The following is a 21828-nucleotide window of genomic DNA, read 5'->3' on the forward strand; positions in this document are numbered from 1 at the left end:
AGAGGGGGGTGTGGAAGTGCTTGGGGTGGTGTTTGATAATGATTTGTATGGGAAAGAAAGTTGGGAGAGGGTTTTGGGGAGGGTGGGGAATAAAATAAACTTCTGGTCTTTAAGGACTTTATCGATTGAGGGAAGGATTCTGGTTATTAAAGCTGTTATAATTCCTATTTTGCTTTATGTTAATTATGTGTTTCCTCCACCGGATAGGTGTCTGGCAAGAATTATCAGGCAGATCTTTGTTTTCTTATGGAATTCAAGGATGGAGAAATTGAGTCGTGGGAAGGTGGTGAAAAGCAGAATGCATGGTGGGAAAGGAATGATGAATGTGGAAGTGTTCCTGGCTGTGAAGTATGTCAGTTTTTGTCTCGCTGTAAGTAAGAAGGAATGTGTGTTTGGGTGCATGGTAAGGTATTTGGCTGGTAATGTGTTGTTGAAATATAAGCTAATGGAAAGGGACTTAAGGGTACCTGTAAGTTTTGAGGTTCCTTGGTTCTATCAGAGAATAGGGCGGTGTGTCAGGAAAAATAATCTGGAATGTGTGACTGAATGGAATGATAGTAAGAAGGTGATGAAAGTGTTGGAGCAGAGAGAAACAGTGGAATGTGTGGGAGGTCTGTCTGAGAAGGATTGTAAGGTAGTGTGGAAAAATGTCAGTCACAAGGAACTGACAAATAAACAAAAGGACTTGTCTTGGATGTTAGCTCATGGGTGTCTGCCAACAAGGGAATTTCAGAGGAGAAGGAGATTGGTAGACAGTGAAGTGTGTCCCAGGGATGGTTGCGGTGGATGTGAGAATTATGTACATGTGTTTTGGGAGTGTGGTTATGCGAAGTCTGTGTGGAGAAAAATGTCTGGTCTAATTAAAAATCTTACTGGAATTGAAATCTTATCCTTTAATATGATGATGTTTGGTTTGTGTGCAGTGGAGAGAGAGAAGGCAAGAGTGTTATGGTTCATAGTAAATTGTGTAAAAGAGGTTCTGTGGGATGTAAGGAATATTAGGATTTTCAATCAAACTGAAGTAAGTGTGAAGGAATGTCTGGGCATGATCCGTGGTAAAATTTACCTTTACGTATTATGTGATAGGAAAAACTATGGTTCTGATGATGCAGAGGGGATCTGGAAACACAAAAAATGGAAGTACTGGTTATGATTGTATTCTTATTTGTCTTTCTTTTTCTTTTCTTACAGATTATATCCTGATATGAAGGGAGAGTTGGAGGGACAGAATCCGCTGCAATTTATTTTTTCTGAGGGAAAGTCATGAAGGGAAAGCTTTTTGTTATATGTACATGTAAAGACATGCTTCCTGTATATATTGTATATGTCAAATATGTGTTATTCATGTGTTTTCAGATGAATATGTAATTTTTTGAATGATTTACTTGGTTATGTATTGTATATTTCCTTTTCAATAAAAAAAAAAAAAAAAAAAAAAAAAAAAAATCTGTTCTTATCAGTTTAATATCTGATACGTCCCCTATCTGGGGACCATATATTAAATGGATTTTTGAGAACGGGGGCCGATTTCGAAGCTTGCTTCCGTCGCCCTATGCATTGACCCGATATGGCAGTATCTTCGGGTACAGTGCACCACCCCCTTACAGGGTTAAAAAGAAAGATTCCTACTTTCATTGCTACCTGCTTGCTGGCTAGCCAGCTAGCCAGCCCTGTGGGCCTTGCTGCTGCTGCTGCTGCAGCCAAAAAACAAAAGGTGGTGCTGCTGCTGCTTCTGCTGCTTCTGCTTCTGCTTGTGTCTGGCCCCTGTTGGAGCGTCCAGGCACAGGACTTCTGCTGCTGCTGACTAAATGGCCTCCTTAATTGGATCATTTGAGTAGCCAGCACACCTGTGCAGGTAGGGCATGACATGATAGGCAGCTGCCTTGATAGCGGGTGGGTGCTGAATGTTCCTAATTGACAAAATAAGATTAATGCTTATGAAGAAATATAAAATCTCATCCCTTCCCCAATATCGCGCCACACCCCTACCCCTTAATTCCCTGGTTGAACGTGATGGACATATGTCTTTTTTCGACCGTACTAACTATGTAACTATGTAACATAACATGGGGGGGGGGGGGGGTCTCCTGGCTGTTCACACAGGTGTGTCATTGCTGTACATTGACCATGCATTGCTTCTGTGGTATTGCAAAGGCAAAGACAAATGCTTCCAGCCATCCATTGCACTAATGGATTGGTCATCAGCTGGCTGTCTATGTCCCGCATCAATATAGACCAAAGTACAGAGGGTTAGGCTATGCTATTGTGCACCTACCTGATGCATCAGAAGGTGCGAGGCCCTTGCTAAATTCTGTGCACAGACTTTGAGATCTATGCTTTAGACTGTATCTAAACCTGCTCCAACATGGACTGACATTCTGGCCTACTTTCAGCCGATGCGACTTGTCTGTCGCTGAACAGTCGCTTTTTATGTATTCAGCACCTATGTATAATGTTGTAAAAATGCTCTAGAAGCTAAAGTCGCAGAAATGTCACACATATTTGGCCTGCAACTTTCTGTGCGACAAATTCAGACAGGAAAAATCAGTATAAATCCTTAGAAAATTATCCCCCAGTGTCTCCATCTGCTGGCGGTATTGAATAAGCATTGCTGCACTGATGGGGTATGCATTAGACGAAAAAAAAGAAGAAAAAGAAGAATAATACGCCCAGAAAAGAGGCGAAAAGGAGAAAAACGTAAAAAAACGTGAAAAAAAAGTAAGAGGAAGAGAAGGGAAAAAAAGGTGGAAATGGGTTTAAAAGTGATTTCGGCGGAGAAATATATATATATATATATATATATATATATATATATATATATGCGCACACACACACATAGATATAAACGTATTCTCCGTTGAGATATTGCAGCCGCTGCTGTGTCCAGGCCCAGGAGCCTTAGCACTGTGCTGTGATGTCACTCAATACCACTGACATCACTAGGTGTAAACAACATCTCTCCTTTGCTGTGTATGTGACTATGGAGCTGTTTGGTGATGTCGTCTATTACGGCCTTCATAGAAGCAACAGGAGATTGTTGCATCCATCTTGAACCCTCAGAACTACAGTGCTATGATGTCACTCACTTCCACAGGCCTTGCAGAGTGTAAACAACAACAACCCAGCTTTGTTGTGTATGTAACCAAAGGGATTTGTGATGTCACCTAGAACCTTCACAGCAGCGACAGCTTTATGAGGAGCATCAGCACTGCTCTGCCTGAGCAGAACCATCACCGCCATAGGTTGTCAAATAACCCGGATTTAACCCACACAGGTAAGTCCAATGGGGTGCAGGCATGTCCTCTATGCTTACAGCTTCCCGTGGGTGTTGGTTTGATACCGTTTGGGGACAGCCAAGGAGGCATCTGCAGGCAACAAAGGTAGGTGTGTGCTTGTGTGTGTGTTTCCTATGCAGATCCTAAGCCCAGTGTCACATGCAAGTAGGAGGAGTAAGAAGGGTTCCTGGCAAATCCGGGTTATGGATTGCATTTAAAAAGGCCCCGTGGGAGTGCAATGGGCCCCTGTCTTGCTGCTTAGCAATAATGGTATGGGTTTAGGTTCTGCTGTGTGTACTGGTGGTTGACTGCCCCCCAGCCCAGAGTGTGCATGGAAAATTGTCTGGCAGCCTCCCTGACAGCAAGCAGTGATAGTGCCCATGAAGGGGACCTTGTTGGGCCCGCCCCTTTCACGGTTATCGCTTCTCGGCCTTTTGGCTAAGATCAAGTGTAGTATCTGTTCTTATCAGTTTAATATCTGATACGTCCCCTATCTGGGGACCATATATTAAATGGATTTTTGAGAACGGGGGCCGATTTCGAAGCTTGCTTCCGTCGCCCTATGCATTGACCCGATATGGCAGTATCTTCGGGTACAGTGCACCACCCCCTTACAGGGTTAAAAAGAAAGATTCCTACTTTCATTGCTACCTGCTTGCTGGCTAGCCAGCTAGCCAGCCCTGTGGGCCTTGCTGCTGCTGCAGCCAAAAAACAAAAGGTGGTGCTGCTGCTGCTTCTGCTGCTTCTGCTTCTGCTTGTGTCTGGCCCCTGTTGGAGCGTCCAGGCACAGGACTTCTGCTGCTGCTGACTAAATGGCCTCCTTAATTGGATCATTTGAGTAGCCAGCACACCTGTGCAGGTAGGGCATGACATGATAGGCAGCTGCCTTGATAGCGGGTGGGTGCTGAATGTTCCTAATTGACAAAATAAGATTAATGCTTATGAAGAAATATAAAATCTCATCCCTTCCCCAATATCGCGCCACACCCCTACCCCTTAATTCCCTTGTTGAACGTGATGGACATATGTCTTTTTTCGACCGTACTAACTATGTAACTATGTAACATAACATGGGGGGGGGGGGTCTCCTGGCTGTTCACACAGGTGTGTCATTGCTGTACATTGACCATGCATTGCTTCTGTGGTATTGCAAAGGCAAAGACAAATGCTTCCAGCCATCCATTGCACTAATGGATTGGTCATCAGCTGGCTGTCTATGTCCCGCATCAATATAGACCAAAGTACAGAGGGTTAGGCTATGCTATTGTGCACCTACCTGATGCATCAGAAGGTGCGAGGCCCTTGCTAAATTCTGTGCACAGACTTTGAGATCTATGCTTTAGACTGTATCTAAACCTGCTCCAACATGGACTGACATTCTGGCCTACTTTCAGCCGATGCGACTTGTCTGTCGCTGAACAGTCGCTTTTTATGTATTCAGCACCTATGTATAATGTTGTAAAAATGCTCTAGAAGCTAAAGTCACAGAAATGTCACACATATTTGGCCTGCAACTTTCTGTGCGACAAATTCAGACAGGAAAAATCAGTATAAATCCTTAGAAAATTATCCCCCAGTGTCTCCATCTGCTGGCGGTATTGAATAAGCATTGCTGCACTGATGGGGTATGCATTAGACGAAAAAAAAGAAGAAAAAGAAGAATAATACGCCCAGAAAAGAGGCGAAAAGGAGAAAAACGTAAAAAAACGTGAAAAAAAAGTAAGAGGAAGAGAAGGGAAAAAAAGGTGGAAATGGGTTTAAAAGTGATTTCGGCGGAGAAATATATATATATATATATATATATATATATATATATATATATATATATATGCGCACACACACACATAGATATAAACGTATTCTCCGTTGAGATATTGCAGCCGCTGCTGTGTCCAGGCCCAGGAGCCTTAGCACTGTGCTGTGATGTCACTCAATACCACTGACATCACTAGGTGTAAACAACATCTCTCCTTTGCTGTGTATGTGACTATGGAGCTGTTTGGTGATGTCGTCTATTACGGCCTTCATAGAAGCAACAGGAGATTGTTGCATCCATCTTGAACCCTCAGAACTACAGTGCTATGATGTCACTCACTTCCACAGGCCTTGCAGAGTGTAAACAACAACAACCCAGCTTTGTTGTGTATGTAACCAAAGGGATTTGTGATGTCACCTAGAACCTTCACAGCAGCGACAGCTTTATGAGGAGCATCAGCACTGCTCTGCCTGAGCAGAACCATCACCGCCATAGGTTGTCAAATAACCCGGATTTAACCCACACAGGTAAGTCCAATGGGGTGCAGGCATGTCCTCTATGCTTACAGCTTCCCGTGGGTGTTGGTTTGATACCGTTTGGGGACAGCCAAGGAGGCATCTGCAGGCAACAAAGGTAGGTGTGTGCTTGTGTGTGTGTTTCCTATGCAGATCCTAAGCCCAGTGTCACATGCAAGTAGGAGGAGTAAGAAGGGTTCCTGGCAAATCCGGGTTATGGATTGCATTTAAAAAGGCCCCGTGGGAGTGCAATGGGCCCCTGTCTTGCTGCTTAGCAATAATGGTATGGGTTTAGGTTCTGCTGTGTGTACTGGTGGTTGACTGCCCCCCAGCCCAGAGTGTGCATGGAAAATTGTCTGGCAGCCTCCCTGACAGCAAGCAGTGATAGTGCCCATGAAGGGGACCTTGTTGGGCCCGCCCCTTTCACGGTTATCGCTTCTCGGTCTTTTGGCTAAGATCAAGTGTAGTATCTGTTCTTATCAGTTTAATATCTGATACGTCCCCTATCTGGGGACCATATATTAAATGGATTTTTGAGAACGGGGGCCGATTTCGAAGCTTGCTTCCGTCGCCCTATGCATTGACCCGATATGGCAGTATCTTCGGGTACAGTGCACCACCCCCTTACAGGGTTAAAAAGAAAGATTCCTACTTTCATTGCTACCTGCTTGCTGGCTAGCCAGCTAGCCAGCCCTGTGGGCCTTGCTGCTGCTGCTGCTGCAGCCAAAAAACAAAAGGTGGTGCTGCTGCTGCTTCTGCTGCTTCTGCTTCTGCTTGTGTCTGGCCCCTGTTGGAGCGTCCAGGCACAGGACTTCTGCTGCTGCTGACTAAATGGCCTCCTTAATTGGATCATTTGAGTAGCCAGCACACCTGTGCAGGTAGGGCATGACATGATAGGCAGCTGCCTTGATAGCGGGTGGGTGCTGAATGTTCCTAATTGACAAAATAAGATTAATGCTTATGAAGAAATATAAAATCTCATCCCTTCCCCAATATCGCGCCACACCCCTACCCCTTAATTCCCTGGTTGAACGTGATGGACATATGTCTTTTTTCGACCGTACTAACTATGTAACTATGTAACATAACATGGGGGGGGGGGGGGTCTCCTGGCTGTTCACACAGGTGTGTCATTGCTGTACATTGACCATGCATTGCTTCTGTGGTATTGCAAAGGCAAAGACAAATGCTTCCAGCCATCCATTGCACTAATGGATTGGTCATCAGCTGGCTGTCTATGTCCCGCATCAATATAGACCAAAGTACAGAGGGTTAGGCTATGCTATTGTGCACCTACCTGATGCATCAGAAGGTGCGAGGCCCTTGCTAAATTCTGTGCACAGACTTTGAGATCTATGCTTTAGACTGTATCTAAACCTGCTCCAACATGGACTGACATTCTGGCCTACTTTCAGCCGATGCGACTTGTCTGTCGCTGAACAGTCGCTTTTTATGTATTCAGCACCTATGTATAATGTTGTAAAAATGCTCTAGAAGCTAAAGTCGCAGAAATGTCACACATATTTGGCCTGCAACTTTCTGTGCGACAAATTCAGACAGGAAAAATCAGTATAAATCCTTAGAAAATTATCCCCCAGTGTCTCCATCTGCTGGCGGTATTGAATAAGCATTGCTGCACTGATGGGGTATGCATTAGACGAAAAAAAAGAAGAAAAAGAAGAATAATACGCCCAGAAAAGAGGCGAAAAGGAGAAAAACGTAAAAAAACGTGAAAAAAAAGTAAGAGGAAGAGAAGGGAAAAAAAGGTGGAAATGGGTTTAAAAGTGATTTCGGCGGAGAAATATATATATATATATATATATATATATATATATATATATATATATGCGCACACACACACATAGATATAAACGTATTCTCCGTTGAGATATTGCAGCCGCTGCTGTGTCCAGGCCCAGGAGCCTTAGCACTGTGCTGTGATGTCACTCAATACCACTGACATCACTAGGTGTAAACAACATCTCTCCTTTGCTGTGTATGTGACTATGGAGCTGTTTGGTGATGTCGTCTATTACGGCCTTCATAGAAGCAACAGGAGATTGTTGCATCCATCTTGAACCCTCAGAACTACAGTGCTATGATGTCACTCACTTCCACAGGCCTTGCAGAGTGTAAACAACAACAACCCAGCTTTGTTGTGTATGTAACCAAAGGGATTTGTGATGTCACCTAGAACCTTCACAGCAGCGACAGCTTTATGAGGAGCATCAGCACTGCTCTGCCTGAGCAGAACCATCACCGCCATAGGTTGTCAAATAACCCGGATTTAACCCACACAGGTAAGTCCAATGGGGTGCAGGCATGTCCTCTATGCTTACAGCTTCCCGTGGGTGTTGGTTTGATACCGTTTGGGGACAGCCAAGGAGGCATCTGCAGGCAACAAAGGTAGGTGTGTGCTTGTGTGTGTGTTTCCTATGCAGATCCTAAGCCCAGTGTCACATGCAAGTAGGAGGAGTAAGAAGGGTTCCTGGCAAATCCGGGTTATGGATTGCATTTAAAAAGGCCCCGTGGGAGTGCAATGGGCCCCTGTCTTGCTGCTTAGCAATAATGGTATGGGTTTAGGTTCTGCTGTGTGTACTGGTGGTTGACTGCCCCCCAGCCCAGAGTGTGCATGGAAAATTGTCTGGCAGCCTCCCTGACAGCAAGCAGTGATAGTGCCCATGAAGGGGACCTTGTTGGGCCCGCCCCTTTCACGGTTATCGCTTCTCGGCCTTTTGGCTAAGATCAAGTGTAGTATCTGTTCTTATCAGTTTAATATCTGATACGTCCCCTATCTGGGGACCATATATTAAATGGATTTTTGAGAACGGGGGCCGATTTCGAAGCTTGCTTCCGTCGCCCTATGCATTGACCCGATATGGCAGTATCTTCGGGTACAGTGCACCACCCCCTTACAGGGTTAAAAAGAAAGATTCCTACTTTCATTGCTACCTGCTTGCTGGCTAGCCAGCTAGCCAGCCCTGTGGGCCTTGCTGCTGCTGCAGCCAAAAAACAAAAGGTGGTGCTGCTGCTGCTTCTGCTGCTTCTGCTTCTGCTTGTGTCTGGCCCCTGTTGGAGCGTCCAGGCACAGGACTTCTGCTGCTGCTGACTAAATGGCCTCCTTAATTGGATCATTTGAGTAGCCAGCACACCTGTGCAGGTAGGGCATGACATGATAGGCAGCTGCCTTGATAGCGGGTGGGTGCTGAATGTTCCTAATTGACAAAATAAGATTAATGCTTATGAAGAAATATAAAATCTCATCCCTTCCCCAATATCGCGCCACACCCCTACCCCTTAATTCCCTGGTTGAACGTGATGGACATATGTCTTTTTTCGACCGTACTAACTATGTAACTATGTAACATAACATGGGGGGGGGGGGGTCTCCTGGCTGTTCACACAGGTGTGTCATTGCTGTACATTGACCATGCATTGCTTCTGTGGTATTGCAAAGGCAAAGACAAATGCTTCCAGCCATCCATTGCACTAATGGATTGGTCATCAGCTGGCTGTCTATGTCCCGCATCAATATAGACCAAAGTACAGAGGGTTAGGCTATGCTATTGTGCACCTACCTGATGCATCAGAAGGTGCGAGGCCCTTGCTAAATTCTGTGCACAGACTTTGAGATCTATGCTTTAGACTGTATCTAAACCTGCTCCAACATGGACTGACATTCTGGCCTACTTTCAGCCGATGCGACTTGTCTGTCGCTGAACAGTCGCTTTTTATGTATTCAGCACCTATGTATAATGTTGTAAAAATGCTCTAGAAGCTAAAGTCGCAGAAATGTCACACATATTTGGCCTGCAACTTTCTGTGCGACAAATTCAGACAGGAAAAATCAGTATAAATCCTTAGAAAATTATCCCCCAGTGTCTCCATCTGCTGGCGGTATTGAATAAGCATTGCTGCACTGATGGGGTATGCATTAGACGAAAAAAAAGAAGAAAAAGAAGAATAATACGCCCAGAAAAGAGGCGAAAAGGAGAAAAACGTAAAAAAACGTGAAAAAAAAGTAAGAGGAAGAGAAGGGAAAAAAAGGTGGAAATGGGTTTAAAAGTGATTTCGGCGGAGAAATATATATATATATATATATATATATATATATATATATATATATATATATATGCGCACACACACACATAGATATAAACGTATTCTCCGTTGAGATATTGCAGCCGCTGCTGTGTCCAGGCCCAGGAGCCTTAGCACTGTGCTGTGATGTCACTCAATACCACTGACATCACTAGGTGTAAACAACATCTCTCCTTTGCTGTGTATGTGACTATGGAGCTGTTTGGTGATGTCGTCTATTACGGCCTTCATAGAAGCAACAGGAGATTGTTGCATCCATCTTGAACCCTCAGAACTACAGTGCTATGATGTCACTCACTTCCACAGGCCTTGCAGAGTGTAAACAACAACAACCCAGCTTTGTTGTGTATGTAACCAAAGGGATTTGTGATGTCACCTAGAACCTTCACAGCAGCGACAGCTTTATGAGGAGCATCAGCACTGCTCTGCCTGAGCAGAACCATCACCGCCATAGGTTGTCAAATAACCCGGATTTAACCCACACAGGTAAGTCCAATGGGGTGCAGGCATGTCCTCTATGCTTACAGCTTCCCGTGGGTGTTGGTTTGATACCGTTTGGGGACAGCCAAGGAGGCATCTGCAGGCAACAAAGGTAGGTGTGTGCTTGTGTGTGTGTTTCCTATGCAGATCCTAAGCCCAGTGTCACATGCAAGTAGGAGGAGTAAGAAGGGTTCCTGGCAAATCCGGGTTATGGATTGCATTTAAAAAGGCCCCGTGGGAGTGCAATGGGCCCCTGTCTTGCTGCTTAGCAATAATGGTATGGGTTTAGGTTCTGCTGTGTGTACTGGTGGTTGACTGCCCCCCAGCCCAGAGTGTGCATGGAAAATTGTCTGGCAGCCTCCCTGACAGCAAGCAGTGATAGTGCCCATGAAGGGGACCTTGTTGGGCCCGCCCCTTTCACGGTTATCGCTTCTCGGCCTTTTGGCTAAGATCAAGTGTAGTATCTGTTCTTATCAGTTTAATATCTGATACGTCCCCTATCTGGGGACCATATATTAAATGGATTTTTGAGAACGGGGGCCGATTTCGAAGCTTGCTTCCGTCGCCCTATGCATTGACCCGATATGGCAGTATCTTCGGGTACAGTGCACCACCCCCTTACAGGGTTAAAAAGAAAGATTCCTACTTTCATTGCTACCTGCTTGCTGGCTAGCCAGCTAGCCAGCCCTGTGGGCCTTGCTGCTGCTGCTGCTGCAGCCAAAAAACAAAAGGTGGTGCTGCTGCTGCTTCTGCTGCTTCTGCTTCTGCTTGTGTCTGGCCCCTGTTGGAGCGTCCAGGCACAGGACTTCTGCTGCTGCTGACTAAATGGCCTCCTTAATTGGATCATTTGAGTAGCCAGCACACCTGTGCAGGTAGGGCATGACATGATAGGCAGCTGCCTTGATAGCGGGTGGGTGCTGAATGTTCCTAATTGACAAAATAAGATTAATGCTTATGAAGAAATATAAAATCTCATCCCTTCCCCAATATCGCGCCACACCCCTACCCCTTAATTCCCTGGTTGAACGTGATGGACATATGTCTTTTTTCGACCGTACTAACTATGTAACTATGTAACATAACATGGGGGGGGGGGGGGTCTCCTGGCTGTTCACACAGGTGTGTCATTGCTGTACATTGACCATGCATTGCTTCTGTGGTATTGCAAAGGCAAAGACAAATGCTTCCAGCCATCCATTGCACTAATGGATTGGTCATCAGCTGGCTGTCTATGTCCCGCATCAATATAGACCAAAGTACAGAGGGTTAGGCTATGCTATTGTGCACCTACCTGATGCATCAGAAGGTGCGAGGCCCTTGCTAAATTCTGTGCACAGACTTTGAGATCTATGCTTTAGACTGTATCTAAACCTGCTCCAACATGGACTGACATTCTGGCCTACTTTCAGCCGATGCGACTTGTCTGTCGCTGAACAGTCGCTTTTTATGTATTCAGCACCTATGTATAATGTTGTAAAAATGCTCTAGAAGCTAAAGTCGCAGAAATGTCACACATATTTGGCCTGCAACTTTCTGTGCGACAAATTCAGACAGGAAAAATCAGTATAAATCCTTAGAAAATTATCCCCCAGTGTCTCCATCTGCTGGCGGTATTGAATAAGCATTGCTGCACTGATGGGGTATGCATTAGACGAAAAAAAAGAAGAAAAAGAAGAATAATACGCCCAGAAAAGAGGCGAAAAGGAGAAAAACGTAAAAAAACGTGAAAAAAAAGTAAGAGGAAGAGAAGGGAAAAAAAGGTGGAAATGGGTTTAAAAGTGATTTCGGCGGAGAAATATATATATATATATATATATATATATATATATATATATATATGCGCACACACACACATAGATATAAACGTATTCTCCGTTGAGATATTGCAGCCGCTGCTGTGTCCAGGCCCAGGAGCCTTAGCACTGTGCTGTGATGTCACTCAATACCACTGACATCACTAGGTGTAAACAACATCTCTCCTTTGCTGTGTATGTGACTATGGAGCTGTTTGGTGATGTCGTCTATTATGGCCTTCATAGAAGCAACAGGAGATTGTTGCATCCATCTAGAACCCTCAGAACTACAGTGCTATGATGTCACTCACTTCCACAGGCCTTGCAGAGTGTAAACAACAACAACCCAGCTTTGTTGTGTATGTAACCAAAGGGATTTGTGATGTCACCTAGAACCTTCACAGCAGCGACAGCTTTATGAGGAGCATCAGCACTGCTCTGCCTGAGCAGAACCATCACCGCCATAGGTTGTCAAATAACCCGGATTTAACCCACACAGGTAAGTCCAATGGGGTGCAGGCATGTCCTCTATGCTTACAGCTTCCCGTGGGTGTTGGTTTGATACCGTTTGGGGACAGCCAAGGAGGCATCTGCAGGCAACAAAGGTAGGTGTGTGCTTGTGTGTGTGTTTCCTATGCAGATCCTAAGCCCAGTGTCACATGCAAGTAGGAGGAGTAAGAAGGGTTCCTGGCAAATCCGGGTTATGGATTGCATTTAAAAAGGCCCCGTGGGAGTGCAATGGGCCCCTGTCTTGCTGCTTAGCAATAATGGTATGGGTTTAGGTTCTGCTGTGTGTACTGGTGGTTGACTGCCCCCCAGCCCAGAGTGTGCATGGAAAATTGTCTGGCAGCCTCCCTGACAGCAAGCAGTGATAGTGCCCATGAAGGGGACCTTGTTGGGCCCGCCCCTTTCACGGTTATCGCTTCTCGGCCTTTTGGCTAAGATCAAGTGTAGTATCTGTTCTTATCAGTTTAATATCTGATACGTCCCCTATCTGGGGACCATATATTAAATGGATTTTTGAGAACGGGGGCCGATTTCGAAGCTTGCTTCCGTCGCCCTATGCATTGACCCGATATGGCAGTATCTTCGGGTACAGTGCACCACCCCCTTACAGGGTTAAAAAGAAAGATTCCTACTTTCATTGCTACCTGCTTGCTGGCTAGCCAGCTAGCCAGCCCTGTGGGCCTTGCTGCTGCTGCTGCTGCAGCCAAAAAACAAAAGGTGGTGCTGCTGCTGCTTCTGCTGCTTCTGCTTCTGCTTGTGTCTGGCCCCTGTTGGAGCGTCCAGGCACAGGACTTCTGCTGCTGCTGACTAAATGGCCTCCTTAATTGGATCATTTGAGTAGCCAGCACACCTGTGCAGGTAGGGCATGACATGATAGGCAGCTGCCTTGATAGCGGGTGGGTGCTGAATGTTCCTAATTGACAAAATAAGATTAATGCTTATGAAGAAATATAAAATCTCATCCCTTCCCCAATATCGCGCCACACCCCTACCCCTTAATTCCCTGGTTGAACGTGATGGACATATGTCTTTTTTCGACCGTACTAACTATGTAACTATGTAACATAACATGGGGGGGGGGTCTCCTGGCTGTTCACACAGGTGTGTCATTGCTGTACATTGACCATGCATTGCTTCTGTGGTATTGCAAAGGCAAAGACAAATGCTTCCAGCCATCCATTGCACTAATGGATTGGTCATCAGCTGGCTGTCTATGTCCCGCATCAATATAGACCAAAGTACAGAGGGTTAGGCTATGCTATTGTGCACCTACCTGATGCATCAGAAGGTGCGAGGCCCTTGCTAAATTCTGTGCACAGACTTTGAGATCTATGCTTTAGACTGTATCTAAACCTGCTCCAACATGGACTGACATTCTGGCCTACTTTCAGCCGATGCGACTTGTCTGTCGCTGAACAGTCGCTTTTTATGTATTCAGCACCTATGTATAATGTTGTAAAAATGCTCTAGAAGCTAAAGTCGCAGAAATGTCACACATATTTGGCCTGCAACTTTCTGTGCGACAAATTCAGACAGGAAAAATCAGTATAAATCCTTAGAAAATTATCCCCCAGTGTCTCCATCTGCTGGCGGTATTGAATAAGCATTGCTGCACTGATGGGGTATGCATTAGACGAAAAAAAAGAAGAAAAAGAAGAATAATACGCCCAGAAAAGAGGCGAAAAGGAGAAAAACGTAAAAAAACGTGAAAAAAAAGTAAGAGGAAGAGAAGGGAAAAAAAGGTGGAAATGGGTTTAAAAGTGATTTCGGCGGAGAAATATATATATATATATATATATATATATATATATATATATATGCGCACACACACACATAGATATAAACGTATTCTCCGTTGAGATATTGCAGCCGCTGCTGTGTCCAGGCCCAGGAGCCTTAGCACTGTGCTGTGATGTCACTCAATACCACTGACATCACTAGGTGTAAACAACATCTCTCCTTTGCTGTGTATGTGACTATGGAGCTGTTTGGTGATGTCGTCTATTACGGCCTTCATAGAAGCAACAGGAGATTGTTGCATCCATCTTGAACCCTCAGAACTACAGTGCTATGATGTCACTCACTTCCACAGGCCTTGCAGAGTGTAAACAACAACAACCCAGCTTTGTTGTGTATGTAACCAAAGGGATTTGTGATGTCACCTAGAACCTTCACAGCAGCGACAGCTTTATGAGGAGCATCAGCACTGCTCTGCCTGAGCAGAACCATCACCGCCATAGGTTGTCAAATAACCCGGATTTAACCCACACAGGTAAGTCCAATGGGGTGCAGGCATGTCCTCTATGCTTACAGCTTCCCGTGGGTGTTGGTTTGATACCGTTTGGGGACAGCCAAGGAGGCATCTGCAGGCAACAAAGGTAGGTGTGTGCTTGTGTGTGTGTTTCCTATGCAGATCCTAAGCCCAGTGTCACATGCAAGTAGGAGGAGTAAGAAGGGTTCCTGGCAAATCCGGGTTATGGATTGCATTTAAAAAGGCCCCGTGGGAGTGCAATGGGCCCCTGTCTTGCTGCTTAGCAATAATGGTATGGGTTTAGGTTCTGCTGTGTGTACTGGTGGTTGACTGCCCCCCAGCCCAGAGTGTGCATGGAAAATTGTCTGGCAGCCTCCCTGACAGCAAGCAGTGATAGTGCCCATGAAGGGGACCTTGTTGGGCCCGCCCCTTTCACGGTTATCGCTTCTCGGCCTTTTGGCTAAGATCAAGTGTAGTATCTGTTCTTATCAGTTTAATATCTGATACGTCCCCTATCTGGGGACCATATATTAAATGGATTTTTGAGAACGGGGGCCGATTTCGAAGCTTGCTTCCGTCGCCCTATGCATTGACCCGATATGGCAGTATCTTCGGGTACAGTGCACCACCCCCTTACAGGGTTAAAAAGAAAGATTCCTACTTTCATTGCTACCTGCTTGCTGGCTAGCCAGCTAGCCAGCCCTGTGGGCCTTGCTGCTGCTGCTGCTGCAGCCAAAAAACAAAAGGTGGTGCTGCTGCTGCTTCTGCTGCTTCTGCTTCTGCTTGTGTCTGGCCCCTGTTGGAGCGTCCAGGCACAGGACTTCTGCTGCTGCTGACTAAATGGCCTCCTTAATTGGATCATTTGAGTAGCCAGCACACCTGTGCAAGTAGGGCATGACATGATAGGCAGCTGCCTTGATAGCGGGTGGGTGCTGAATGTTCCTAATTGACAAAATAAGATTAATGCTTATGAAGAAATATAAAATCTCATCCCTTCCCCAATATCGCGCCACACCCCTACCCCTTAATTCCCTGGTTGAACGTGATGGACATATGTCTTTTTTCGACCGTACTAACTATGTAACTATGTAACATAACATGGGGGGGGGGGGGTCTCCTGGCTGTTCACACAGGTGTGTCATTGCTGTACATTGACCATGCATTGCTTCTGTGGTATTGCAAAGGCAAAGACAAATGCTTCCAGCCATCCATTGCACTAATGGATTGGTCATCAGCTGGCTGTCTATGTCCCGCATCAATATAGACCAAAGTACAGAGGGTTAGGCTATGCTATTGTGCACCTACCTGATGCATCAGAAGGTGCGAGGCCCTTGCTAAATTCTGTGCACAGACTTTGAGATCTATGCTTTAGACTGTATCTAAACCTGCTCCAACATGGACTGACATTCTGGCCTACTTTCAGCCGATGCGACTTGTCTGTCGCTGAACAGTCGCTTTTTATGTATTCAGCACCTATGTATAATGTTGTAAAAATGCTCTAGAAGCTAAAGTCGCAGAAATGTCACACATATTTGGCCTGCAACTTTCTGTGCGACAAATTCAGACAGGAAAAATCAGTATAAATCCTTAGAAAATTATCCCCCAGTGTCTCCATCTGCTGGCGGTATTGAATAAGCATTGCTGCACTGATGGGGTATGCATTAGACGAAAAAAAAGAAGAAAAAGAAGAATAATACGCCCAGAAAAGAGGCGAAAAGGAGAAAAACGTAAAAAAACGTGAAAAAAAAGTAAGAGGAAGAGAAGGGAAAAAAAGGTGGAAATGGGTTTAAAAGTGATTTCGGCGGAGAAATATATATATATATATATATATATATATATATATATATATATATGCGCACACACACACATAGATATAAACGTATTCTCCGTTGAGATATTGCAGCCGCTGCTGTGTCCAGGCCCAGGAGCCTTAGCACTGTGCTGTGATGTCACTCAATACCACTGACATCACTAGGTGTAAACAACATCTCTCCTTTGCTGTGTATGTGACTATGGAGCTGTTTGGTGATGTCGTCTATTACGGCCTTCATAGAAGCAACAGGAGATTGTTGCATCCATCTTGAACCCTCAGAACTACAGTGCTATGATGTCACTCACTTCCACAGGCCTTGCAGAGTGTAAACAACAACAACCCAGCTTTGTTGTGTATGTAACCAAAGGGATTTGTGATGTCACCTAGAACCTTCACAGCAGCGACAGCTTTATGAGGAGCATCAGCACTGCTCTGCCTGAGCAGAACCATCACCGCCATAGGTTGTCAAATAACCCGGATTTAACCCACACAGGTAAGTCCAATGGGGTGCAGGCATGTCCTCTATGCTTACAGCTTCCCGTGGGTGTTGGTTTGATACCGTTTGGGGACAGCCAAGGAGGCATCTGCAGGCAACAAAGGTAGGTGTGTGCTTGTGTGTGTGTTTCCTATGCAGATCCTAAGCCCAGTGTCACATGCAAGTAGGAGGAGTAAGAAGGGTTCCTGGCAAATCCGGGTTATGGATTGCATTTAAAAAGGCCCCGTGGGAGTGCAATGGGCCCCTGTCTTGCTGCTTAGCAATAATGGTATGGGTTTAGGTTCTGCTGTGTGTACTGGTGGTTGACTGCCCCCCAGCCCAGAGTGTGCATGGAAAATTGTCTGGCAGCCTCCCTGACAGCAAGCAGTGATAGTGCCCATGAAGGGGACCTTGTTGGGCCCGCCCCTTTCACGGTTATCGCTTCTCGGCCTTTTGGCTAAGATCAAGTGTAGTATCTGTTCTTATCAGTTTAATATCTGATACGTCCCCTATCTGGGGACCATATATTAAATGGATTTTTGAGAACGGGGGCCGATTTCGAAGCTTGCTTCCGTCGCCCTATGCATTGACCCGATATGGCAGTATCTTCGGGTACAGTGCACCACCCCCTTACAGGGTTAAAAAGAAAGATTCCTACTTTCATTGCTACCTGCTTGCTGGCTAGCCAGCTAGCCAGCCCTGTGGGCCTTGCTGCTGCTGCTGCTGCAGCCAAAAAACAAAAGGTGGTGCTGCTGCTGCTTCTGCTGCTTCTGCTTCTGCTTGTGTCTGGCCCCTGTTGGAGCGTCCAGGCACAGGACTTCTGCTGCTGCTGACTAAATGGCCTCCTTAATTGGATCATTTGAGTAGCCAGCACACCTGTGCAGGTAGGGCATGACATGATAGGCAGCTGCCTTGATAGCGGGTGGGTGCTGAATGTTCCTAATTGACAAAATAAGATTAATGCTTATGAAGAAATATAAAATCTCATCCCTTCCCCAATATCGCGCCACACCCCTACCCCTTAATTCCCTGGTTGAACGTGATGGACATATGTCTTTTTTCGACCGTACTAACTATGTAACTATGTAACATAACATGGGGGGGGGGGGTCTCCTGGCTGTTCACACAGGTGTGTCATTGCTGTACATTGACCATGCATTGCTTCTGTGGTATTGCAAAGGCAAAGACAAATGCTTCCAGCCATCCATTGCACTAATGGATTGGTCATCAGCTGGCTGTCTATGTCCCGCATCAATATAGACCAAAGTACAGAGGGTTAGGCTATGCTATTGTGCACCTACCTGATGCATCAGAAGGTGCGAGGCCCTTGCTAAATTCTGTGCACAGACTTTGAGATCTATGCTTTAGACTGTATCTAAACCTGCTCCAACATGGACTGACATTCTGGCCTACTTTCAGCCGATGCGACTTGTCTGTCGCTGAACAGTCGCTTTTTATGTATTCAGCACCTATGTATAATGTTGTAAAAATGCTCTAGAAGCTAAAGTCGCAGAAATGTCACACATATTTGGCCTGCAACTTTCTGTGCGACAAATTCAGACAGGAAAAATCAGTATAAATCCTTAGAAAATTATCCCCCAGTGTCTCCATCTGCTGGCGGTATTGAATAAGCATTGCTGCACTGATGGGGTATGCATTAGACGAAAAAAAAGAAGAAAAAGAAGAATAATACGCCCAGAAAAGAGGCGAAAAGGAGAAAAACGTAAAAAAACGTGAAAAAAAAGTAAGAGGAAGAGAAGGGAAAAAAGGTGGAAATGGGTTTAAAAGTGATTTCGGCGGAGAAATATATATATATATATATATATATATATATATATATATATGCGCACACACACACATAGATATAAACGTATTCTCCGTTGAGATATTGCAGCCGCTGCTGTGTCCAGGCCCAGGAGCCTTAGCACTGTGCTGTGATGTCACTCAATACCACTGACATCACTAGGTGTAAACAACATCTCTCCTTTGCTGTGTATGTGACTATGGAGCTGTTTGGTGATGTCGTCTATTACGGCCTTCATAGAAGCAACAGGAGATTGTTGCATCCATCTTGAACCCTCAGAACTACAGTGCTATGATGTCACTCACTTCCACAGGCCTTGCAGAGTGTAAACAACAACAACCCAGCTTTGTTGTGTATGTAACCAAAGGGATTTGTGATGTCACCTAGAACCTTCACAGCAGCGACAGCTTTATGAGGAGCATCAGCACTGCTCTGCCTGAGCAGAACCATCACCGCCATAGGTTGTCAAATAACCCGGATTTAACCCACACAGGTAAGTCCAATGGGGTGCAGGCATGTCCTCTATGCTTACAGCTTCCCGTGGGTGTTGGTTTGATACCGTTTGGGGACAGCCAAGGAGGCATCTGCAGGCAACAAAGGTAGGTGTGTGCTTGTGTGTGTGTTTCCTATGCAGATCCTAAGCCCAGTGTCACATGCAAGTAGGAGGAGTAAGAAGGGTTCCTGGCAAATCCGGGTTATGGATTGCATTTAAAAAGGCCCCGTGGGAGTGCAATGGGCCCCTGTCTTGCTGCTTAGCAATAATGGTATGGGTTTAGGTTCTGCTGTGTGTACTGGTGGTTGACTGCCCCCCAGCCCAGAGTGTGCATGGAAAATTGTCTGGCAGCCTCCCTGACAGCAAGCAGTGATAGTGCCCATGAAGGGGACCTTGTTGGGCCCGCCCCTTTCACGGTTATCGCTTCTCGGCCTTTTGGCTAAGATCAAGTGTAGTATCTGTTCTTATCAGTTTAATATCTGATACGTCCCCTATCTGGGGACCATATATTAAATGGATTTTTGAGAACGGGGGCCGATTTCGAAGCTTGCTTCCGTCGCCCTATGCATTGACCCGATATGGCAGTATCTTCGGGTACAGTGCACCACCCCCTTACAGGGTTAAAAAGAAAGATTCCTACTTTCATTGCTACCTGCTTGCTGGCTAGCCAGCTAGCCAGCCCTGTGGGCCTTGCTGCTGCTGCTGCTGCAGCCAAAAAACAAAAGGTGGTGCTGCTGCTGCTTCTGCTGCTTCTGCTTCTGCTTGTGTCTGGCCCCTGTTGGAGCGTCCAGGCACAGGACTTCTGCTGCTGCTGACTAAATGGCCTCCTTAATTGGATCATTTGAGTAGCCAGCACACCTGTGCAGGTAGGGCATGACATGATAGGCAGCTGCCTTGATAGCGGGTGGGTGCTGAATGTTCCTAATTGACAAAATAAGATTAATGCTTATGAAGAAATATAAAATCTCATCCCTTCCCCAATATCGCGCCACACCCCTACCCCTTAATTCCCTGGTTGAACGTGATGGACATATGTCTTTTTTCGACCGTACTAACTATGTAACTATGTAACATAACATGGGGGGGGGGGGGGGTCTCCTGGCTGTTCACACAGGTGTGTCATTGCTGTACATTGACCATGCATTGCTTCTGTGGTATTGCAAAGGCAAAGACAAATGCTTCCAGCCATCCATTGCACTAATGGATTGGTCATCAGCTGGCTGTCTATGTCCCGCATCAATATAGACCAAAGTACAGAGGGTTAGGCTATGCTATTGTGCACCTACCTGATGCATCAGAAGGTGCGAGGCCCTTGCTAAATTCTGTGCACAGACTTTGAGATCTATGCTTTAGACTGTATCTAAACCTGCTCCAACATGGACTGACATTCTGGCCTACTTTCAGCCGATGCGACTTGTCTGTCGCTGAACAGTCGCTTTTTATGTATTCAGCACCTATGTATAATGTTGTAAAAATGCTCTAGAAGCTAAAGTCGCAGAAATGTCACACATATTTGGCCTGCAACTTTCTGTGCGACAAATTCAGACAGGAAAAATCAGTATAAATCCTTAGAAAATTATCCCCCAGTGTCTCCATCTGCTGGCGGTATTGAATAAGCATTGCTGCACTGATGGGGTATGCATTAGACGAAAAAAAAGAAGAAAAAGAAGAATAATACGCCCAGAAAAGAGGCGAAAAGGAGAAAAACGTAAAAAAACGTGAAAAAAAAGTAAGAGGAAGAGAAGGGAAAAAAAGGTGGAAATGGGTTTAAAAGTGATTTCGGCGGAGAAATATATATATATATATATATATATATATATATATATATATATATGCGCACACACACACATAGATATAAACGTATTCTCCGTTGAGATATTGCAGCCGCTGCTGTGTCCAGGCCCAGGAGCCTTAGCACTGTGCTGTGATGTCACTCAATACCACTGACATCACTAGGTGTAAACAACATCTCTCCTTTGCTGTGTATGTGACTATGGAGCTGTTTGGTGATGTCGTCTATTACGGCCTTCATAGAAGCAACAGGAGATTGTTGCATCCATCTTGAACCCTCAGAACTACAGTGCTATGATGTCACTCACTTCCACAGGCCTTGCAGAGTGTAAACAACAACAACCCAGCTTTGTTGTGTATGTAACCAAAGGGATTTGTGATGTCACCTAGAACCTTCACAGCAGCGACAGCTTTATGAGGAGCATCAGCACTGCTCTGCCTGAGCAGAACCATCACCGCCATAGGTTGTCAAATAACCCGGATTTAACCCACACAGGTAAGTCCAATGGGGTGCAGGCATGTCCTCTATGCTTACAGCTTCCCGTGGGTGTTGGTTTGATACCGTTTGGGGACAGCCAAGGAGGCATCTGCAGGCAACAAAGGTAGGTGTGTGCTTGTGTGTGTGTTTCCTATGCAGATCCTAAGCCCAGTGTCACATGCAAGTAGGAGGAGTAAGAAGGGTTCCTGGCAAATCCGGGTTATGGATTGCATTTAAAAAGGCCCCGTGGGAGTGCAATGGGCCCCTGTCTTGCTGCTTAGCAATAATGGTATGGG

General features: G+C 45.5%; 9 non-coding genes across 9 annotated transcripts; all 9 read left to right on the forward strand.

Annotated features, from left to right (window-relative positions):
* Positions 1 to 1403: 1403 nt before the first annotated feature.
* Positions 1404 to 1599, forward strand: LOC130331961 (U2 spliceosomal RNA). The gene has a single exon (XR_008874742.1). It is a non-coding gene; the product is annotated as a U2 spliceosomal RNA (small nuclear RNA).
* A 2094-nt stretch (positions 1600 to 3693) lies between these two features.
* Positions 3694 to 3884, forward strand: LOC130331947 (U2 spliceosomal RNA). Its single transcript, XR_008874729.1, has one exon. It is a non-coding gene; the product is annotated as a U2 spliceosomal RNA (small nuclear RNA).
* Positions 3885 to 5977: 2093 nt separating this feature from the next.
* LOC130331955 (U2 spliceosomal RNA) lies at positions 5978 to 6168 on the forward strand. Its single transcript, XR_008874737.1, has one exon. It is a non-coding gene; the product is annotated as a U2 spliceosomal RNA (small nuclear RNA).
* A 2097-nt stretch (positions 6169 to 8265) lies between these two features.
* LOC130331948 (U2 spliceosomal RNA) lies at positions 8266 to 8456 on the forward strand. Its single transcript, XR_008874730.1, has one exon. It is a non-coding gene; the product is annotated as a U2 spliceosomal RNA (small nuclear RNA).
* A 2096-nt stretch (positions 8457 to 10552) lies between these two features.
* LOC130331949 (U2 spliceosomal RNA) lies at positions 10553 to 10743 on the forward strand. The gene has a single exon (XR_008874731.1). It is a non-coding gene; the product is annotated as a U2 spliceosomal RNA (small nuclear RNA).
* Positions 10744 to 12838: 2095 nt separating this feature from the next.
* On the forward strand, positions 12839 to 13029 carry LOC130331950 (U2 spliceosomal RNA). Its single transcript, XR_008874732.1, has one exon. It is a non-coding gene; the product is annotated as a U2 spliceosomal RNA (small nuclear RNA).
* A 2089-nt stretch (positions 13030 to 15118) lies between these two features.
* Positions 15119 to 15309, forward strand: LOC130331951 (U2 spliceosomal RNA). Its single transcript, XR_008874733.1, has one exon. It is a non-coding gene; the product is annotated as a U2 spliceosomal RNA (small nuclear RNA).
* A 2094-nt stretch (positions 15310 to 17403) lies between these two features.
* On the forward strand, positions 17404 to 17594 carry LOC130331952 (U2 spliceosomal RNA). The gene has a single exon (XR_008874734.1). It is a non-coding gene; the product is annotated as a U2 spliceosomal RNA (small nuclear RNA).
* Positions 17595 to 19682: 2088 nt separating this feature from the next.
* Positions 19683 to 19873, forward strand: LOC130331953 (U2 spliceosomal RNA). The gene has a single exon (XR_008874735.1). It is a non-coding gene; the product is annotated as a U2 spliceosomal RNA (small nuclear RNA).
* The last annotated feature ends 1955 nt before the right edge of the window (positions 19874 to 21828 follow it).

The sequence above is a fragment of the Hyla sarda genome, unplaced genomic scaffold, assembly GCF_029499605.1.
Source record: "Hyla sarda isolate aHylSar1 unplaced genomic scaffold, aHylSar1.hap1 scaffold_360, whole genome shotgun sequence".
Lineage (NCBI taxonomy): Eukaryota > Metazoa > Chordata > Amphibia > Anura > Hylidae > Hyla > Hyla sarda.